This window comes from Ruditapes philippinarum, unplaced genomic scaffold (assembly GCF_026571515.1).
Source record: "Ruditapes philippinarum isolate M1 unplaced genomic scaffold, ASM2657151v2 ctg363_1_1_1_1, whole genome shotgun sequence".
Taxonomy (NCBI): domain Eukaryota; kingdom Metazoa; phylum Mollusca; class Bivalvia; order Venerida; family Veneridae; genus Ruditapes; species Ruditapes philippinarum.
The window spans coordinates 272,840-287,972 of NW_026851633.1; the positions used below are offsets into that span (position 1 = coordinate 272,840).

The 15,133-nt window shown below is 30.7% G+C and overlaps 1 protein-coding gene across 2 annotated transcripts in view; it reads left to right on the plus strand.

Annotated features, from left to right (window-relative positions):
- Positions 1–15,133, plus strand: part of LOC132722763 (uncharacterized) — a 451,280-nt gene that overhangs the window by 117,617 nt on the left and 318,530 nt on the right. The gene's annotated exons all lie outside the window — the stretch shown is intronic.

A 15,133-nucleotide genomic window follows, 5' to 3' on the forward strand; every position in this document is an offset into this window, starting at 1 on the left:
GTTGCTTAGTATTTGTTTTTTTCCAGAAACGTATTCGAGAGTGTTTCAATAAGCTTTATAGCTTATAACACACTCAAACTAAAATTAATCTGTATAAACTAAATATTATTGTGTACAATACTAAATTTTGATGGACCAGTGGACAGCTTATGAACCTATATCTGCCGAGGCTTTAACCGAGTTCTAAATAGGTTTTGCTGTTTACCAGTATCTTCCATTTCACAACAGTAACATGTAAAGAGAAAACGCATTTAACAACAAAGGTGTTACTTTAAAGATACAGTTACTTATAGTACAATATGGATTTGATAGGTTTTGGACTTGGAAAATAAAAAGGAGACAAGATAAAGTAAAATATGGATATGTTCCTTTCCTCACTCGAGAAATTCAAACTAACCTAAACCGATAAGATCGAATTCAATAATAATTTATATTGGAACACAACCCGGTGCAGTATCGCTCTTTTTTATTACAAAGTTAATTGGCAGTAAATATAGTCTAAACATAACATAACCTAATCTTTAAATATAGTCTAAACATTCTTTTCAGAGAAAAAATGAATAATCGTTTATTATTGGCAACAATTTTATCCAAGAACAAATACATGTACTTGAACATAGAGTATACTAGAATTAATTATAGAAGTTTAAAAGGCTAAAAATTCAAACTGAGCTTGCGACATTTTCAATATTACCATTTTGGACTGTCTTAAGGAATTCGATATTTCTTTATTTTACTTGTGGCTCCTCAGTAAAAAAAAAAAAGAAAAAAAATCGAATATTATATATATCATGATAGAATGTTAATGAATTTTTATTTTTCATTAAATGTATTTCACATATACCATTGATATCATAGATATTCTCACTCTTGAAATATAATAAATCTATAAAATATGCACTAGTTAGATATGCCGCAATACTAGTACCATAACGTAACTCTTTGTAAAACAATCTTTTATATAAATGACGTGATGTACCGTTTATCCACCGTGTTTTAAACGAAGAAAAAAAACACATATTTTTTAACAATTCATCTTGTTCCTGTGAATGGTATTCAATAATTCAATTCTGTTTAAGCGTCATATTATAACATAACAAACAAATTGGTAACTGTAATGGTTTATCAATATATTTGTACCAAAACTAAGACATTTCAAGTCCTTGTATAATCCAAGATTCTCATTAGCAAACAGTACATAAATTACGCCATTTCGCTAGCATTAAAGTGCATTTACTGTGTTATTTCAGCTTGTCGTTAAACATAGACCTCTTGACATATCAACGACATTAAAACACATTAGTGGAATCTTAAGACATCTTACAGTAAGTCACTGATACTCTTTAACACTGATTAAATACGCTCCCTGTGCGAAATAAATCTTGTTCCTGGAGATAAGGCAGACAGCCTTTTTCCGTAAGTCAGATCTTGCAAACTTCAATAGCTGATAGATCATTACATAATTGCTAAGAGTAATTCAACGGCCTTTTTTGCAGCATTGGGTTTTAACTTTGAAATAAACAAGATTTGAAGAAACACTTTAACATGTTAATAAAGGTCAATATAGTTTCTTGAAGCCATTGTCAACTATTCAGTATAGGTTTATATGTAGGGTGACATTATTTCTAAGGGCAAGCAGCATCCAGATATTTTATTTAATAAAATGTATGTAGATAATCAGTAATTTTCAATACTTCCATTGTAAATTAGCATTAATGGTGGCGTATTGACATATCAACAAAGCTGAAAAGACATGTATCTTTTAATACGAAATGATCGTCTTTTGCAAATAAAAGAATAATATGCAAATATGCATCTCTTCAATGAAAGAAAAGGTGAAAATAAGTTAAATTTATTTAAATGTTTTAAGATACATTTTCTACATTTTTATGCTTATTGCTTAAAATATATTTCGTTATTATATAATTTTACAAGGTTATGATAAGATATGCACTATTTATGTGATGTTTATTTGATTTATACATACATTTACCATAATTACATTCCTCTCATTTGTGATTAATATGTTCCGTAAATATTAAAATACTCAAGCATTGCAATCGGCAGAACCGTTTCATAATTCTCCTTAGTATTTCAAATTATCTACAATTGTATAACAGTTTAACATGTTAAAACTGGTCTAGAAACTTCCTGTTATAAGTGTTATTTCCCAAATAGGAAGGATATTAAGACTGATGTAACAGAAGAAAACTAAAAGGCTTCTACGAGCGTCATGACAAGATTGTTAATGACAATTGAAATACTAGGACTAACGATGATATTGATTCTAATAAACTCCTGGAAGTGTTAAATAAGATAAATATACTTTATCAGGAGCAAAAACAAATGCTTCCTTGCGTTGCACTATGTATCCGTTTCCTTGAATTATTAAACCTAAAGTGTTTGAAATTAATTATTTGAAATACATGTGGATATAAACACAAATCTTAAGTAATTAAATATAGGACATAAATGTGCTTATAGCAAAAATGTCTTTTTTTTTCATATGAAAAAGAGAGAAATAAAGAAACCCCAAAAACGTCCAAAACGACAAAATTGAACTGCAGGCTCGGTTTAATTTAAAACTGATTTTAGGTGTTTGAATAACAAATAGCTTTCCGGCATAAATAACCACTAAAATAGGCATTTTATGATTTGTGTATATGAGTTATCAAAGAAATTAAATTCTACATGTAACCCATAAAACCGTGAATTTCATTTTTGTGTCATGACTATATAACTTTGAGAGAACTTATAAAAAAATAAGAGAAACCCTAAAACAAATTCTAATAAAAAATACTGTCTGATAGACATAGAAAAGTGTAGAATGACCGATTTTGTTTGTATGTACATAAGCTGCGGATTTTTTATTCACAATATTATATTTTCTTCTTCTAATAGTTGACTAAATATCTTTTATAAAAGTTTATTATCGAAATTAATATTGAATCATTTGTTCGACTGATTTTTTTTTTCAAAAAAAGAGAGATAAGGTTATCCAACATGGGATTGAAAAAAAGAGAGACAAACTTCAATTATGAATATGCATTCAAAGCACATTCAAAATTGTTATTTTATCGATGTTTTCTTTCAAAGAATGCGGTTATTCCGTTTAGGATAAATATTTAATGAATATCTTTACTTGATGTTAATGACATTGGCTTCAGAAATGTCAAATCAGTGTTTTCGTAATTTAACGGCAAGTGTTCTGTTTACAGTTACATAGAAATGTAAAGGGAAATATCAACTTTGGTATACAGATAGCTGGGTTGTTTAACTCTATGCAAAGTCTACAGGCGTCAGCAACACGCGATCTTTGTACATGAATGACATTTATTAAACTTCTTTTTCATTCACTTTTCATTTATATAGTTGTGGATATACAAAAAGTGAAAACATAACTTCCTGTTCTCTGAAACGAAAATTTAAAAAAAAATTGTTTAAGGCACACATCATGCCTCAGAAACGAAAAACAATATTCCATTCTTTAGAAAGGAAAAATATGAACTTTATAACCTTTAAAAATTGCTTCAAAGCATGTTACATGTTTTTCACCTGAAAAAAGTAGCACTGCATTTGATTTTTATTTTCTTAAGAGTTGCGAAATGTAAAAAGTAGTATTTTGACTTCCATCCGTATTATTGTACTAATTGGCAAAAGGCTACAGAAGCAAATGGTGGTTAAGATAATTGGCCAATTAGTAACGTTTTGAAAATATAACATAAGACAAAAAATAAAAAGCTTTTCGGAAATAAAAAGAAAAGCATTTCTGGGCTTCTGGTAATGGGCCTTAAAACTTGCTTTTCTTGTGGCATGATAAATTACAAAGTGTTGTTATTGTCAGCTATTGAGTACATCATGTGAGATTACAAGAAGTACCAGATAGAAATAAACCTTCCGCTTAAAAAGGATACTTGCAGAAAATACATAAGGTTCTTGTTCAAGTATTCAGTACTGATCCTTCATATTTGTATTATTATACTTTGTTTGGTTTGGTATGGTAATTCATTCACTTTAGGCTTACAACTACACATTCATGATTTACTGACGCCGTTATAAAAAAAACATCGGATATTGTAAGATGTAAATGATTGGCCCTAACCCTTCAACTCTGAGAATTATCAAAGTTTTTTTTCAATCCCCACTTCTTCTTTTTAAATTACATCTTCTACTTAAAAGGACTTGGTTTTTGAGAACCGTTTGCTTTTTTCGGTTGAAATGTTTTCTGTTTCAGTTCCTCTCTCGTTTAAAAAATAAAATAAAAATTACTAATATTCTTAAGTGAATCGCCCTTATGAGTGTAATAACCGATGATATCACACATACACTAATGATCAGATTCAACATGAACGCTTTGTTAAACGACATGATACTTTATATATATTCAATTAAGATATTTTGTTAACTGTAAAAAAGTGTAACATTTATGCGCTTGTTCCATCCAGGCAAATGTTGACTTTATTCTAATTGGCTTTCATTTACTTAATTATCACATTGCCTGTCTGATTTAGCCTTTGAAATGTCACGAATTGATTATTTTGTTAGGTAATATAAGACTGTAGTATTTATTCTACTCTTATTTACAGATTCTCAGAATACTAGTAATTATTCTCAACAGCCTTGTCTATTTGTCAAAATCAAGTCTATCAATTACGTAACATGTGAAATGATTAGTTTTGATTTATTTCACATTAACCATACGCTTAATTAGTATGGCACTGCCATGTTATTTGAAATAGGTAGTGTTAGAATGTGCTTGTCTATCATATGTTATCAACATTCCTCATTAATGAGGCAAATGGGGATGTTAAGAACATGTTAGCCGTTTTCTTCATTACTTAAATGTACTTTGAATGCTGATATTGTAACTATGACATACATGTGTAAGGGCCCGTCTACATCTATCCAAGTCTTGAATGCAAGTATCATATTCTCTTGTATTGGATAGTGTAGACACCCTACTTGAATGAGTTTTAAAGAGAAATTATGTGACATCCAACAAGATAATTCCTTGCAAGAAAGTTAGAACACGTTCTATTTTTCTACAAGTTTTGGCTGTCAAGACACTGATAACACCGGTTTGACACAAAACATGTGCCCCAAAGGTGTGAGAGTGTTGTTTATTTTATTATTTTCTGACTTTTTGTTGTTGATTCAGTGTACATGTCCTTTGAATTTCAGTTAATGATTACAATGTCTTGGTCAAAGGAACAAATCAATACGCTGATACACAGAAGAGCAAAAAAAAATAATAAATAAATACATTGTAAAAAAGTGAAAAAGAGCTGTTTTTCAAGTAGAGTCAAAATGGATTTAAAATGATCTTGTTCATTTATTGAATAACTTTCATCGAATAAAGAATTTGCATCAAAATAAATTTTTGTCACATTTTTTTCAATTTTAAAAAAGAATGAACGCATTTCATTTACTCCATTCTGTTTTAGCTAATTGCATCATTTTCCCGCTTTTTTCAAATATTTTACAGAAACATGATAGTCTTGCAAAGACAAAGGTATAAATCCTGGGCTATCTTAATGAGACATTTCAGTAAAAATTGTGCCTGAAAAAATTTTGAAAGGGCCATTTATTTAGCTTATCTAAATGTGACATGTAAGAAACTTGAATAGGTGTAGACACGGCCTTATACACATTTGATAAAAACTTTGCAAAGCATAAGAAATTGGCAAAGTCTGTTTTATTTGATATTGTTAGTAACAGTCCTTTTACTTTATAAGAATACCAACAATTATTTTTATAAGTACTCACCAATGCCAGCCAATTCTTCAAACAAATCATTACATTATCAACAAAATTAACATATACAAACACTTCTATGGACTGTGATCTCTACTATTTACCTGCTTGCTAAAGTCACACTTATGCCAGTGTATGCTACATTCAGTGAGCACTTAATGGTAAGTGCAACAATTGTTTATAAACAGTGTTGTAAAGCAGTTAATAAGGTCAGCAATGCTTCTGGGAAGATATGTAATCAGAGTACCTATATAGTATACTAATTTGAAATTGAGAAAATGAGAATCCCTAAAGAAAATCCAAAACAACAATATGGAAAATGTTGCAGGCTCGGTTTTGATTGAGTCTGTTCATGGACGGTACTGTCAAGTACAAACTACCCCGTCCACACCCGCTAGCACCGGCTAAAGCAGAATTCAACATTTAAACGTGAAAATGGTGAAATTTTGAATTTAGAAACATTCGAAATAGGTCCGAGTTAAGTCATAAAAAGGTTTTTCTGGTAAATGTAGCTTGCAATATTTCACGCACATGCATGAATATTGTTGTCAATTGGCATATGAAAAAGGAAAGAACAACAAAAGAAAGCTATTTATCACCTTTCAAAAAGATATTTATTTAAGTATTCCGATTATTATGAGTGACAAATGGGAGACAAATGCCCGCCTGTAAATATAGGGCATTGCTTTTTAATCACTAATTCAGTGTAGACTTGAACTCAACAAGATTTCTGGAATGCTTATCAGTACCGTTTAACTCACTCAACAACTAAAATCTAATATGGTATACGACTTTGGTTTAAAAATCCTTTTCTATAAGCAAACCACTCAAGATTGTTAAAAAGATTGTAAAGAGATAATTTATGTAGAGTTGTCGCCAGAACGTACTTTAGATATTATACTATTCTTCACATTTTAAAGATAAAATACATTTATTCTCCTAAAATGAGTTGATTACACTTAAGAAATAGACTAAACAATAGGGGTGCTTTTCTGATACTTTTAAACAAATACACAATACCAAGAATCCAAAAGATTTTATTGGCTTATCAACCTCTCTCGATAGTTTAGAGGAGAATGACGTAATAGTCTATGTTTTAATTGTAAACTATGCATCGGATGTTGCAATTAATGGTCTTCATTGTTTGTAAGTAATTCATCAAAATTTTCTTGTGTAAAACCTGATATGTGGCGTAGTTCAGATTGATTGCATATTCAAGGTAATGTTGCTGTTTTTGCAACCGCCCTAACAGAAAAAAATCGCTGTTTGAGATTTCTTTAACATGTTCTCTTTGTTAGTATTTTAATGAATAAATATATTATTTAAATACTGTTCTTTAAACATTTTCTCCTTTTTTTTCGAAACAGTTATTTTATGGGGTTTTTTTTACCATGGATTTCCTGTTAGTAAAGTCGTTATCTGGCATTAAGATATTGAACTTTGGTTGTTGAGACTTGTTCATCTAAATGAGTCATGAGTTGAAGTTTGTTTCCCCAGTGTGAGAAAATCCCAACTATCGGTGTACTTGTGGCAAGTTCAGTGGTTTCCATATTTTATTAAAATTGTCGTTATAAAAATATTCCAGATTAACTTGTCAAAGCAGGGCCCAATTTTGATAATCTTTTGACATCCGGGCACTTGAGAAGATAATCCCTGATCTACGGCTCCTGCTGGTTTAGATTGGGCCGACAGACAACGCGACCGGGAGTTATCCATGTTAGTCTTGTTCATGGGAGTTAATTTTGAATCTTGGGTTTGGATTAAAATGATAAATATGACACCACTTGAGGTAATAAATTCCCGCGGTCAGATGACATCAAATTGCAATACAAAAACATTTACTGTACTAAATTGATAAGATTGATCGGTTAACCCGGCCAGTTGTGTTTATGCATTAAAATATAAGATAAATTAAGAAAACAAAATTGTAAATATGATCCTATACCAACTGCTTATTGTAACATAATAATATGAGAAAGACTTCAATTTCTTGCAAAAGTGTGATGTTCTTGGATGATATAGTAATATATATCCCTACCAGTCTCAAATATATCCCTACCAGTCTCAAATATATCCCTACCAATCGTATTAGTATGACTTCTAAAAGCAACAGGGCAATCTGATATTATGGCATCAACAACGTTAAAGATGTTAGAATATGCCCTGCACGCATAAAAATACATAAAGATGGTGGTAACAAAATGCTCTTTGTCATGGAAGCTAATAATATTTATTTGATTTTAAATGAAAATTGTAATTAAAATTGTAAAATTGTAAAATTGCATTTCTAGACGAATCTATAATACTGTACATTTGCTAAAGACTATTTCCAATGGATACACTGAAAAACGTTTATCTTTGTCAAAAGTCTAGATATCTATGCATCATGCATTATTACCTTTCAAATGGACATACATTCTAAATGTTTTGTATGCATACTTCCTCAATTTATACCGTTTTCTTAAACGTTTGCTATGTAAGCAATTTGAGCCATTTTTCCACATAATTCTCATAGCTAAATGGTTTAAATATCTTTTTAAAATATTTTCTTATAATAAAACTATGCTAATTTATGAAAATGATATCATTTAATTTTCTTGTGTCAATATAAAAATTATGATAATATATTTTGTCTGCGGAGTATTGAGTACATTAAGAACATACTGGGTTACATCTTCATGTAATCATGCGTGAAAGAGGTTGAGACAGAGACATTGGTTCTGGTAGCAGTAAAGGCCCATTATGCCTCAGAAACGCTTTTATTGTTTATTTCCAAAAAGCATTCTACTTTTAATGTACTTGAATAGAATACAAAAAAAAGTTACTTATTGGCCATTTTCCTGAACGATCTTTTTCTTATGTTGCTTTTTAGAGTAAAAATACTTCTTGCTTACATTTTGCTATTTTAATAACAAATAAGCCTTGAGAGAAGTATAAGCTTTTGATATAATAAAAGTTAAGAGAATCAGCATGTTTATCGCACACTCTAATATCTACACAGATTATTGAAACTTGAATACAAAAAATATATAATATAATAATATTAATGGACAAACATGCTAATAGTGTACTATATTTACTACTGCTAGAGATAGATTAAGGTTATTTAAGGTGGAACAGAATATTAAATGTATATTTGGTTATAGACACAAGTATTAACGTTTATACGGAGGATATATCTGTTTAGAATGTTTATAATTATATACCTTATAGTTTATATCAATATATAATCTGCATTGGCTTTTATTTGTCATCAAAAAATATTTGCAATGATCGTGGATTTATTTTAAATTGAGTTGACATTGAGTATATTAATCGAATACAGTATGTAGGAGCGATGTGATTATTCCATTCGCTATACCCGTCTTTTGATTTGCGCAATTAATTCCTTATTGTAAATCACTGAAATGTGATATCATGGATATTTTGAAACTTCAAGGATTAGTTGAGTTTTCTAGAAATAAATGTTGAAAAACAGGAAAGAAACATCACGCATGTATTTTTTTATAGAACTCTCAGATTAATGGCTTCGCATGTTGGACACAGAATAATATGCTGAATAAAAACAACACATACTAATATGTGGATTTTTAGTTCTAAATTTTTATTGCAGATATCTGAAATTATAACATTAATGCGTTGTGATTGGGATTAAAGTTATAAACATACATAAGTTAACAAATGTCAATCTGTTATCCATTATGTGAGATGTATGGTTATATACGCTCAGGAACGCAGAGGTGACGGTGAATGAGTTTTATGATATGTGAGGTCAAAAAAACTAAATCTTCAACGAAAAAATTATACTGTTGTTCGCTTTAACACTCAAATAATATAGATTAAAGAACACATTGATATAGTTATGCAAGACATTAGTGTTAAAGCCTATATATTATGCACTTGAGGTTTTTAAAAAAAATCAACAGAACAACATTCTGATATATTATTTAATTGTTATTTTTGGGTGTGCCCTCATTGGTTCTCGCTGCTCTCGGTCCTTGTCTCTAGTAAGAAGTATTTTAACTTGCTCAAGTAGTGGTCACTATGATAAATTGTATTGATTAAATCACTCATATGGGTTGGTATGTGTAAAACCATGAACTTACAATTGTTATTGTTTCAATTTAATCTTTTTTCCTTTCATCAAAATGCTCACACGCTGAACAATTGAATTATCGAGCTAATTCGCTATTTAAAGACGATGGTAAGCAAATCTATAATTTTGGAATCGCTGGCAGTCTATATACTAACCTGCTTTAAAATGTAAAATTTATACACAATATTTTTAATTTGTAACATTTGTCTTGACAAATTGTCTTTAAACGATAGAGTGAATACTTATAGCTGATATGGGTATCTACTCAGTAATGAACAGCGGATTAGCTTCTTTTCAAACGGCATATAGTTGAACAAACGCGATCGCCAATTACGTAATTCTAATCGCGAGCCCGGTATTAAGACGACACTATGAGCATTCGAAAAGTGTTGTGCAGCGACTTGGCGAGCAAAAGCAGGGCTATTTACAGAGGCTTAGGATTGTGGTAGTTAATATTTGATATTGTAAAAATTGTATCAATAACAAAGTAAGTGTTTAATATGGTGTGTATGAGGATAGTGGTCTTGTTTTTGGGTAGTTTTGTGGCTATTTTGCTATTGTCTAAAATAATATAAGGTCTTTTCTTTCCATCTTTTTCCATGTAATCTATATTTAATTTCTAATTTATAAAAGTTGTGATTTGTATACACTCTATTTTATCAAAATATCTTGTTGTAGGGGTGTGATAGACCTCAAATACTCTCACTGGAAAACAACAATTATAGAATAATAGTTTTCAAGAGACAGAGATATACTTGTAATTTTGATTCAAGAACTAAGGTTATATTTGTAATAGTAAGGGCATTATTGACTTTAATACATTGTTATAATCGGGGAGTAGGAGATAAATGGCTGGTAGTCGATCACTCTCTTATTGTTCTAAAGTATCCTGGTGGATGTCTAGATTACAACACGTTTATAACATGCTGAGATTAAGAACTTGGCCAGTATAATGCCATAGAAATTAAGTATTCAAACATACAAGAAATGAAGGTTACTGGTGAGAGGCACATATGCATGTTTCTGGAGCAGCTTAGGACACATTCAACAATCTGTTGAGTATACACCTAGGATAGTGTATCTTGGGTAATGAAATCGGATACATTTGAAGTGAAAATTGAAAATGTGTCAGAGCACATCACCCTCGCACACCGAGGAGCTTTGTATAGTCGGTTTATCTTTATCAAACTCTTAAACTTCTTAACAAAGGTGCGGAAATTGCTAACACAAAATTAGACTAAGACATTTATAAGGCAACCTGGGCGAGACGCTTGGGCAGTTACGCTTGTACATGTTTTACGTTGTTATTCAGATTACGTCAATCTTGACACTTTGTCTGATATGGGTTAGGGAGGTATGATATATAGAAGAGTTCTATGCTTGAGTCAGATTACGTGAGGAAAGTTTTATTGAGATTATTCTTTTGGCATTTATTGTTTTTCTATTTTCTCATAGGAAAAAGATCACGTTCTATTTTGTTAAATCTTACTTTCGCAGATGAATTCACAGTCTCTGCAGTACACATGAACAAATACGAAAGTGGATTGCAGCAGAATTATTAAGATCGCATAAATATAAATAGAAATAGAGGACATAAATTGCACACGAGCTATCGACTACTACAAACTTTCGGTAAGCGAGTATTCAACATATGTTTAAAGCAGACTTAATACAGGTATTTAATAATAAACCTTAAGTAAATTATTCTTGTCGTATTTTCATAGGTATTATGAATATGAATACACAATTAAGTGTTATGAACGACAGTTTCTAATTAATTATATTATTCAGAGAATTAAGGCACTAACAATTCTAAAATTATAGTTTTTCACCCATCATTATAGAAAATTTATATATTTGGGAATATTAGGACACGCACGCTTCCCACTAGTCGCACGCTCACAAGCACATTAGAATATAGAGAGCTCATTATTGTAGTCTAAACAGACTTTCAGCAATTTAAGTATATTTTTGCCTTTCAGATAGTAGGAATAGATAAGGTTCGCGCTAAGGTTACACGTTTAAGAATGATATAATAAAGTGAGACAATATTAACAAAAATTTGCAAGAGTACGGTACATCTCAGAAAATGAGAAGTAATTAACTTGCAACAAACAGGAAACATTTGTGGTTCAATAAATAATTAAAATAAATTAAATCTAAACGTCATATAACAACCAAGCACGTAACTGCGAAACAAAAGAGTCTAATTGAAAGAAAGATTAATCAGATTTATTCTCATCAATACATAAATTTTTGCAGTTTCAAAAACGATTCATGATGAATCCAAATTAGATCACCAAATATTCAGTAATAGAAAGAGTTTATATGAGTTCAAGTAATAGTTAGCATAAAGTAAAAAGCGAAATCATGAGTTTCTGAGCACCAGAGAGATAACTTACACAGATCACAATGTGAATACGGTGAAGACAAAATACCAAGAGGCGCAAAATTAAGAAATATCATTGAACGTTCATATATGATGGCCATGAATTGTAGTCTCACTTAAACTCTGTCAATTAGCAAGTTAAGCTTCATACAGAGATGGAACGATTATGAAATTTTTGCGAATTAATTGTATACACCCGGACTTTGTTTTTAGTGTAGAGTCTAGTAATGCAGACATTTGTATACCCAAAGTAGAGCTGGTTATATAACTATTATCACCAATAAATCATGTAATATTGTGGCATGCAAATAGATACTTTAAGTTACAACAATGCGAGGATTAGTACAAGAATAGAAAACTGTTTACTATTTTGAAACCCGTGATTACTTTGTGTACAATTAGCTTTAGGTAGTACTATAGACTGATAGAATATTATTTACATTAGGAATCATATCATACGAATTAGAAAAGCGACTCACTATTATACACAGGCAATAAGTAGGCACTTTAATCTAAGTATCTAATTCAGTTACTGATTATAGAGTTTTACGAAATTAGAGTTGTCGCATCGCTTCAATAAAGAACGTTAGTTATTACGTTCTTCAGGATTAGTGTTGGGTGAGATTTGGCAAGCTGGATGAAGATCACTTCATGTTAAGATAGAATAATATACATTACAAGCATAGTGTCAACCAATACAATTAAAATCTAGGTATGGTAAGACATCCCATCTATAAGGATGACAATAAATAATATTGTTAAAATGTTCCATAACTTATAAATTATGGGTACCAATAGGCATAGCAGTCGATATTAATACAAATATTAACAGTTAAAGAGTTCAAATCTTGTCTCTTGACATGAATATATACACCTGCTTAAGGATGGAAATCTATAATAAACAATATCGATAGGGGTAAGGTATCAATTCAAGTGTTCTGTATTCAACATTAAATATATTGGACACATCCTACTGGGATACACAGATTAGTGGATTAAAAAAATTGATTAACTGTCTTAAAAATATCAACCTGGTGATATCTTAACTCTAATTTATGGTGATGGATCTGGACGAAGTACAATTGTACTAGCTTATTAAATTAACGCACGAGGAAATCAATAATCATCATTTAAATTATTCTTTTCTTAGCCTTTTTTGTAGAGTTTTATGATGAAAGGGCGCAAACTAGTAGCATTATACCAATACAATTTGGTGGGACTGCGTTAAGAGAACATAGAATGGAAGCCTACTCAAGATAAAGAATAATAAAAGTTCCGCATTCTTCTTTGTGTCAATAATGTTTATTAGCTAGAATTTATATTAGGTTTTCTACATAATAATGAATACTCATACCGCTTGCAACTTGCCAGTTCGCTGAGGATATTGGTGTTATATCTTCTACTGCCATGCAATGTTCTTAGATTATTTTATTCATTATAATATCTCTTAGATTGTTATATTCTCGGGCTCTAAATCCCACAGAAACTTCGGTTCCTTGCTGTTTGGTGTTTATCTTCTGGTGATATGATAGATATCTCGTAATGTTAATTCTATCGTACATCTTAATCAAAATAATAGTCAGTAACAGTGCGAAAACAGGGTCATAACTTCATTAATTGTCCAAGAGTTAAAATTAATTAAACTTAAGGAAAGTTACATGTTGTCGAAAATGCCAACAAAATGTGCCTTAATAAGGACAATACGTCTAACACTTTTATAGAATTAAACAACATTCCATATACACTGCTGCTGTCACAACATTCTCTGCTCAATATCTGGGCCACAAAAAAATTGGTAAGTAGGTTTTTCTAGGTCTATTTACGCATTTATTGAGAGGAGTTTAGTCTTGGATTAAGGGACAGAAAAAGCATTGGGCATAATAATTTTTAGAAACCTAACTGGTGTGGCATTCTCCATGATTGAAAAATATATAACGTGTTCTCTCTTAAATTAGTTGTTAATTAATTACATATTCAATTTACTAGGTGCGTCCATATTATTGGCAATACAACAAAGAATATTGCTGTTATTACTATGTATTTTTTACACTGATGAGCGTTGAGACGGGTCACGTTTAAGCGCTGAGCAGGCTAGCGGAGCGTAAAAGTATGTTTAAAGTTGTGGATCGGTGGAATAAGGCTTTACATGAATTATTGGCAAGTGGGAATTTAAATCGTTTTTATTTTATTACTAAGGAGTTGTAGGAGTCAAAAAATAACATATGGTATAAAAAAAAACGTAACGCAGGCTTAGTTTTAAGATCGGGGTCTAGATTCTTGAAAAGTGGATTAGAACTAACGGACGATACAAACACCTAATCTACTCGACAGTTAAATTAATTCTTATGTGTATATATTGAAACAAAATAAAAGTCATGGGACAGAAAGTGCTGAATAACTGGTATACGTCGTTATTAAAAGTTCATACTTATATATTAAAATAAAGGCACGCCTATAAATTCAAGATTTATTATTTTGAACTACACTAAAAATATAGATCAAACTGCGGGTCTGTTTTTGGAAAAAAGGAATACTAAACATTTGATAATATTAAATGAGTTATGCAGTATAGATAATACTTTTTGTAAAGTATGAAAAGGAAAACGGCATTTTTAAAATTTAATAAAAAAGACATAATGGAGTAACAGATAGGGTGATACATATTACTAAGTAGGCCAAATTTATCCTCTCGAAAATTTTTTTTATTCATTGGCCCAAAACTTAGAAAAATTAAAACCAGTATTAAAGATTTTTACACAGTAGACATATTTATGAGTGGTGTGCATCGCCAAGTACAGGCCTTGTAGGATGCCGGTACTTAGGGTGGTTGACAGATATGGGTTGTAGGTGAAAGTGGGTACCACGTGGGCCCGATGAGGTATAGGTTCAAATAT